This window comes from Ornithodoros turicata, chromosome 1, assembly GCF_037126465.1.
Source record: "Ornithodoros turicata isolate Travis chromosome 1, ASM3712646v1, whole genome shotgun sequence".
NCBI lineage: Eukaryota > Metazoa > Arthropoda > Arachnida > Ixodida > Argasidae > Ornithodoros > Ornithodoros turicata.
In genome coordinates this window covers 180,566,441-180,574,051 of record NC_088201.1, presented here as the reverse complement: position 1 = coordinate 180,574,051, position 7,611 = coordinate 180,566,441, and the positions used below count along the sequence as shown (strand labels likewise).

Genomic DNA, 7,611 nt, shown 5'->3' with positions numbered 1-7,611 from the left:
AATTCTTTTTACACAAGTTTTCAGTGAACTCCCTCCAAGAATGCAGAGTTCTTGAACCTGCAAATAGTCATTGCAATTAACATTGTACATGCATGGCTTGGAGTCCACTCATTTGAGCAGAGGTGGATCTTTCTTCACACACATCACCTATGGATTTCAAAATCAACACAGCACACATTTTAGTAGTAACCGCATGTTCTTACTACCTGTTGACACGGCAGGCTCCAGGAGACATCCCAGCAACAATGAGAACAAAACAAAGCCATCACAATGCTTTCACAGAAAAGCTGCAAGTTTGTACTTTTAGAACAGAAACCAAGATCTATACTTTTTGCTTCAAATACTGCTGTGTTAACAAAAAAAGAAAAAAGTCTGCAATATTTAGATTATAACACCAAAAATGTATGTTGATGCAAAATAAGGATGTTTGCAAAGCAAAAATATAAAATAAAAATAGAACGAAATATGAACAGTAAATTTTATGTACCAGCTCTTTTTCGTTGTCCTTGGTGACTTTGTTTTGAAATCCCTCCAGCTGTTCAACTGTTTGGAACGGCTCGGGAATTAGGATAGGAGAGTCAGGGAATGCCAGTGTAGATCTTGATGGAAGGTTTGCCAAAAGGTCATTTTGCTGTTGTTGCCCTAGCCGCAGTATCATGAGGTTTTTGAGAACTTGACGTTGGAATTCTGCAAATTAAAGAATTGATTTACTATGGGCACTGCGTCTCTAAGAATGTTTACCCGATTTCGGCATCACAGGCTCCTGGGAATTTGAAGTATGTTGCATTGTGCCTACATAATATAAAGTACACATAAAGCTCCCAGCACAGAAACGTACGTCATTCTCAAACTTGAGCTTACCAGACACCGGACCAAGGTGCGATCTTGTGGTACCTCTACTTGACAGATGAGAGTCTTTCCAAATGAAAGATAGCGTACAGCAAGTGAAAAAGATGAAGAAAAGTTTACAAAAAAGTTATTCATACCATCAGTAGCATCAGGGTCACTCATTTGTGAGAGAGGTGAGGTAGGAACGTCCACATCTGCAATGAGCAGGCCACGGTGCATAGCTTGAGTATATCTCAGAGTATAAATTGAAGGGAACCTCAACATCTGTTGGACGATCTTGAAGGATCGACGTGATAAAAATATGGAAACAGTAGTAATACTATGGAAACTTCTTTAGAGTGAACGCAATTTTTAACGAAAATACTGTTGCACAGCGTGACCTGTAGATGGCACACCTGTACGCCACAGTCATGTGACGTAGTTTTTCCCTCTCTCGGATTCTCTCCGACAGCAGCAGCGAACTGCGCACTTCTCTGGTGACCGCATTCCTTGAACCATGTAGACGCACTCTCAGTTATTAAACGTTTCTCACAATTAGCCGTACACAGAGTGGTTGTGGATTTGTACAACAAGCCATCAAAAAATACCACTAAAACAAAAATTTTTCGTTGTCCCATCAGAGACCCATAGGACATGGCGGAGAACCTCTAATGAAGTGACCTCTACTACGAATTTCTTTCGCGGTTCCGAGTTTTGTTGTAAAGGAGCTTGTACCAATAGCTCTGCTCATGCTTTTGTTCCAGACACCGAATGGTCGCTGTCAACATCACTGATAATGTTACTGCTATAAATATATATTAATGTAGGGTTTGATTTTTCTCGGGTTAAATGCTCTACCAGGATTAGTAGGGTAAAAATCGGGTGTTATTCTTGAACGCTTGATTCGGGCTGAAATTGACTGCTACTGACATACTGGGGCGTTATTAGGCTATTTTTTTCTCTTTGTCCAGCAATTTCTTCACAAATACAAGTGTGAAACTTTGTTATATAATGAAGATTACTGGAGCTTTTATGGCGCATAAGCAACTAAGGTCATAGTGATTGCATAAGCGTTCTTCAGTCGAATATATGTAGCTTCACACACTTTGCTAATACTTTGGCATGCTGTTAGCATTACATATTAATACATACACACCTACACAATGTACACTCACAATATTCAGAGTAACCATGCTGTATTATTATTGGTTTATTGGTGATTGACATTTGACGAGAAATCGGGTTTGACCTGAATTGATTGTAACCTGATCCAACAGAGAACAATCAAGTGAAACCATGTCTAACCCTAAAAAGTCAGAAGGATGACATGCTGTTTGGTTTGCTGTTTGCTTCTTATATTAAGGCTCCTGTGATCTCTGTCATCGCAAGACACAATCTAGGCATTAGGAACATTAGATTACAACAAAAATTAGTTTTGTGCTATCTAGGAGCAGCCCTGTGTGGTGTACGGATACCATAGCACATCGTGCACAGATAGATATTACCCAGTACACTGTGTCTACTAACGAGACATGAAAGCTGAACACTTCAAAAATATAAACACGCACATCGTAACAAAACAATGGTCTCAGCTTATTTGCCAACACTCCTACACCCTCTATCATGAAATTTATACACGTAAGAAATTGTGATTAAACATACCTCCACGAAAGCTTGTGCTGGGTGATGGGTACGACGACCGCAGAAGAGGCGCTGCTGCAGGGTATCCTTTTATATAAAATGACAGCAAAAACATACGAAGACAAGCATACCTGTTGACTGAAGGCTGGTTTCATGCCGGTTCAACCCCTCAAGGCGGCTACGTGGAGTAGGCTCTTCAAAGAAACCAAACACTGAACAACCAAAGCATTGAAGATATTAACAGAACGCATACCTCTACCACTCGAATCTCTGAATCGGGTGCACTGGAGGAAAGCCCACTAGGTTGCTGATAGGGGCTACTGTCTTGATCTGCAACAAAAATAATCTGCGTTTTATCGACATCATTAAGCATGGAATAGACGAAACTCACAAGGTTCTACAAGATGTCCCTCTTGGACTGAAGTACTACTTCTGCATCTTGTATCAGTCCGTGGTACTTTAAGGTTAAGAATATCATTACTAAACATGGTCATGGTACAACTCATGCAACTGCAGTATACCTTCAGCTCTTTCTGCTCGATACTCAGCTTCTGAACGTTTTGCAAGCTGCACACCTGTAATTTTGAGCGCATCGTACAACTTTGTAATAGACAGTATAATATACCAGAAGGGAGACAACCCATATTAGACTGCACAACATGACCCGGAGACACCAAGAGACACGAAGAAATTCTAGCAGTCCGCACACCTGCATTGTGGCTGCCCGCTAATTTCAGCAAGCTGTCCGGTATAGGAGGAAAGGTATCTTTGTCATCGCTGTCAATGACTCGAATTCGTCTTATGCGCTTTGGTGGCAACTCTTTCTCAGGGTTAAGGTCCGAGGTGTACTCAGAGGTCCTCAGTTGCTCACGAGCATCTTTGTAGCACCCTAAATTTAAAAAGAAGTATGAGCAATCTACCGCGACCACAGCACTTACGTGGGTGCTTACCAAAGATGCCTTTGCAGGTGATTTCAAAAGTCTCATAGCTATCACCTGGAGGAGAACCTCGCTGTATCATTTTTGTACTTTGCTTGTCGGGAGCCGAGGCCACACACATTGATTTCCCGTGACCCATGTACAGGGCACCACTTCAACCTCATTCCGCTCCAAGAAATGAGCTATAGTATATGGTATCTGAAAAGGCCCCCATTGACTCAAAGTTGAATTACACGGTAAATGCACAGACGTATATTGTGGGCTTGTCGTCTTTTAATGCCGTGAAGAGTATCCCAACATAAAATAGCAAACATTAATCTTATACCAAAACCAACAAACTAGCAGAGCAAAACTGGAACATCCCACTCTGGGTCACTAATACAAGAGAGCTTTAGGATATACGTAAAGTTATTAAAATTAAAAACAGGCATGTTGTTACATATAGCATTTGGATTATGTGAATGTGAGCAAGTGCTTGACTGGGAATTTCTCTGCTGCACCCAAGTGCCAGTAATGTGCAGCGATACACTTGTTGCACATCTCAGCGCTTGCACTTCCTGTGTCTCAACACTGTAGGTGCCTTAGTGGCACGACAACCCACATTTTCTCGTAAGGGAGGCAAAGAACCTTGCGTACACGTGTGATCGGCCAGACCCTTAATTCTGTGTCCCGGGTTCTGTGTCCCTACCTCCAAGACCAGCATCCTTTTGGGGGTCATTCTGTAAGTCTGCGCACTTCCACTCGTGATATCGGTTATACAACTGTGCAAGTGTGGCTCCTGGTTTCTTCAGTTGCCTTTTTAGTTCCTTCATATTGTTCTCGAAGGGAAAGGCACTGAATGAATCCAGGGGCCCACGAACACCCACGTCATCTCCTAAGTGCAAGAGCCCGTGAATGTTATACGACACGAGATGATCTCCATATAATGCGGAAAATGTTTCAACAAAGTGAGACAATAGAGAAGATGCGTACTGATATTCTGTCTGACACAGTTCAACATCAGTCAGAATAGAGATGGCACAGTGAAGTGTCAAAAAATTCACAAAGAGCTGCTGTGGAAGGACATTTTCTAGAATGGTAGGCCCTGTGTATAGGAGAAAAAGCCTGAATTCGGTGGCCTTCCAACGTTCTCTTTCGTCCATGCCTCTGGGCTTGCGCGCAAATTCCCGGGGGATACTTTGCTTCAATTGAACACTGTTCTCTGTTAGTTTATTTCTGCTCATGGGGCCTAATCTGATGGACAGGGGACCAGATAGCCAGAGGAGTAAGAGCTTTTTCATTACTCCCAAACAGACAAGGTGCATGTAATCAAGTGGGGCCACATGCACCATGTCGATTGGAAGCTCTGTTAGGATGGAGACCCCTCGATGGTGTTCTGGGTCAGATTGGGCCCGAAAGCTTTCATTTGTCCTCTTGGTGGCTACACGGTTGGAGAAGTACATACGATTCATGTCGTATTCTCCTTCATCGGTACATTTTGGGCACGCTGAGTGGCCGGTGTGGTTCTTAATAAGAAAATACACAAATCACACATGATTGAATCAAATGTGATTTGTGTGACAGTATCATTCACCGTGATTCCTTCTTCGAGAAGCGTCAGCAAGTCGTCAACAAACTTTCGCAAAAAGTCATTAGGATCTGACGGTTTTCCAGCTCCACAGTAAGCACCTACCACGAAGGGTGGAGCTTTGGAAATTCCTTTGACTTGGCATTGTATTGGCCAAAGCTCCACCTTTGAACTCTTCGATATCGGAAGTCCATCAACACTAAAGCATAGCGCTATATGAGCGGGAATTTCGTCGACGTGTGTGAGGACATGTCTGAGACCATCAATGAGGCCGAGGTGACAGTATTCCCCAGGGGACATAGCGGAAATATTCCGGAAAGTACTTCTGGGGGTCTGCATAAGAGAACGGGCGTCGCTCGGAAGGGTCCTGAGGCTTTTATGCATACGGAGTACACGGAGCAGTGATGTCAGCGCAGTTTGAGTAATGTTCTCTTTAACAGCCCATGCTCTTAAATGCGGGGCAAGATCAACCACTGTTGACTCCAAACTATCAGCGTAATCGAGGTCATCTGAGCTGCTATTAGGTTCAGTCGCCAAATCGGGCCGTTGCGATGGGACGCTTTCGTTAACAGCGACAGGTTCCAGTTCGCCATGAGACGCGTCGTCAAAAGGGCTGCGAGGGCAGCTTTCGTTATTTACTATTTCCATATTTGGCGTTTCTGTTGCTGAAGACGAAGCATCAGGTAACGGTGTAACATCGCACAGTGTTTGTTCACTCTTGTTGTCGGTGCGACAAGAAACTTGGGGTAATGAACGTACTACTGCTCCGTCGTCACTGCTTAGCAATGATATCGAAGCGCAGGCTTCCCTATAAGCCTTACGCACCAAATACTTTTTCCTCTCTTTCGGCATCTTAAATCATCCAATTCTACAATCACACCACTAGCATGCCAAAGGATAACCTCGAATTTCAATGGACTTCACTCTAGAGCTACAGGTGTGAGACGCTAATGCAGAAGTGCAAGACTGATATTACATTTGGTACCGTCCGCTTCATTCCTCTCGGCCAGTTGTTCCACGCCACCAGACTCTGCAGTTACACCAGTTACACCTCGTGTGCTGTAAACTCAACTTTAAAAAAAATGCTACCCGATAAACGCGCGCGCGCGTTCTTCGTTCTTCTCCGCTTGATCGGTTTGGATTGACTTGGATCGGCTGGCCGGGCTCTATGCACGACTAAACCTGTTCCGCCTTTTGCCAAAACAATAATATACATATTTGCTGCAAAACAGCACGAGGAAACAATTTCATTTGCGTTTTTTTTTTGTCGTAGTTGAAATTAGTTACGCATGATGCTAATGGTATGGTATGGTATGATGCATGCCATTGACATCGTCACTAGCAGCCACTAGCACCTCATCATCGTCATCTCACCTGCATCGCTCTACAACTACGAAATATAACCTAAAATGTAAAAGGTTTGCGAGCACGAATATTCCTTTACGTAAAAATGGTGCGCCAGGCGTTTGCTCCGATGTGTCCGTGTCGTTTTTAACAGTGAATGGGAAAGTAGTGAGCCGCAGCCAGTATGAAGAGGAAGGGGAGCGTTTGTGTTCCCTGAGTAGCGTCAACGTGAGCGTGTTTCTGTGTGTGTGGCTGTTACTTTTATGTCACCTTCATTCGTTCGTGCAACGTGTGCAGCCGGATACTTTCCCAGCGAGGTTGCCAGAATGTGTTCACGTGTGTTGTGCACTGTAGTGATGTGAATATTAGAATCAGCTGTATGATCTGACTTCGTGTCAGGGTCAGTGAAACTGTCAGTGACGACGGTCGTGGAGGTTGGACCGAAATGGGCTCCTTTCCTAAACAGGACTCGGAGCATATGTGGCGTGTGCTGAACTACAAACCTTGTGCCTGTTCTCTGTGCTTTTTAGTGGGGGTTCGTAAGGCTCGTCATGCTTGTGATAAAAATCCATCTTGCGGTGTATGAGTTCAGTTTAGTGACAGGAACCTCCTGTGCACAGGGATGCATGTTTAGTAAGTGAGGTGCGAAAGCCGGGTTTCACCAACGCGGATTAACACTTGAACGAAGATCAACGGTCCCTTCACTTCAATTTAACGCTTAGCTGTGCTTCACAAAAGGGAGTTGTTACTGAAACATCACGTAACCAACTAACGTTTGCAAAAAGAATTGAGTGTGAACTTCAAATGTTAGCAATGCTTGATATCTGTTCAAAATTAACCAGCATTGGTGAAACCGGGTCTAGGAAGCTGAGGAAAGAACAGAAAAAAGGCAACCTTCTTACATGCAACTTAGTTCACGCTTAATTAATAACTGACGAAAACTTCTCAGCCAAAGGAGCACAGATGAAGGTGTGACGCGAACGATTACAACAAGGAAAACAATGGTTTTAATTGCTCGGCATGGCTGGACACGGATTCACAGAGCCCTCCTGCAAGGGACACAGCTAGTTTGTTGATACAATGGTTACAGCTACCAGGAAAATGTTCTTATCACTAGGCTCATAGCAGTCAGTGATGGTTGGTGCTCTTGGGCGTACTGAGAGGAGAACAACGTCGCTTGTCAAATATTACGCGCTCTTTAGTCATAGGCCGTAACGATTATTCTCAGATGTCATGATAGGAACCTCTGAACAGCCGCATAGTCCGTAATGGCCGGATCTAGGTAAAGAGGGG

General features: G+C 43.8%; 1 long non-coding RNA gene across 1 annotated transcript; it reads right to left on the bottom strand.

Moving 5' to 3' along the window:
• Positions 1 to 860: 860 nt before the first annotated feature.
• LOC135373503 (uncharacterized) lies at positions 861 to 2,519 on the bottom strand. Its single transcript, XR_010416498.1, has 3 exons — positions 2,491 to 2,519; positions 987 to 1,043; positions 861 to 915 (listed from the first exon to the last, which is right to left on the bottom strand). It is a non-coding gene; the product is annotated as an uncharacterized LOC135373503 (long non-coding RNA).
• Positions 2,520 to 7,611: the final 5,092 nt, after the last annotated feature.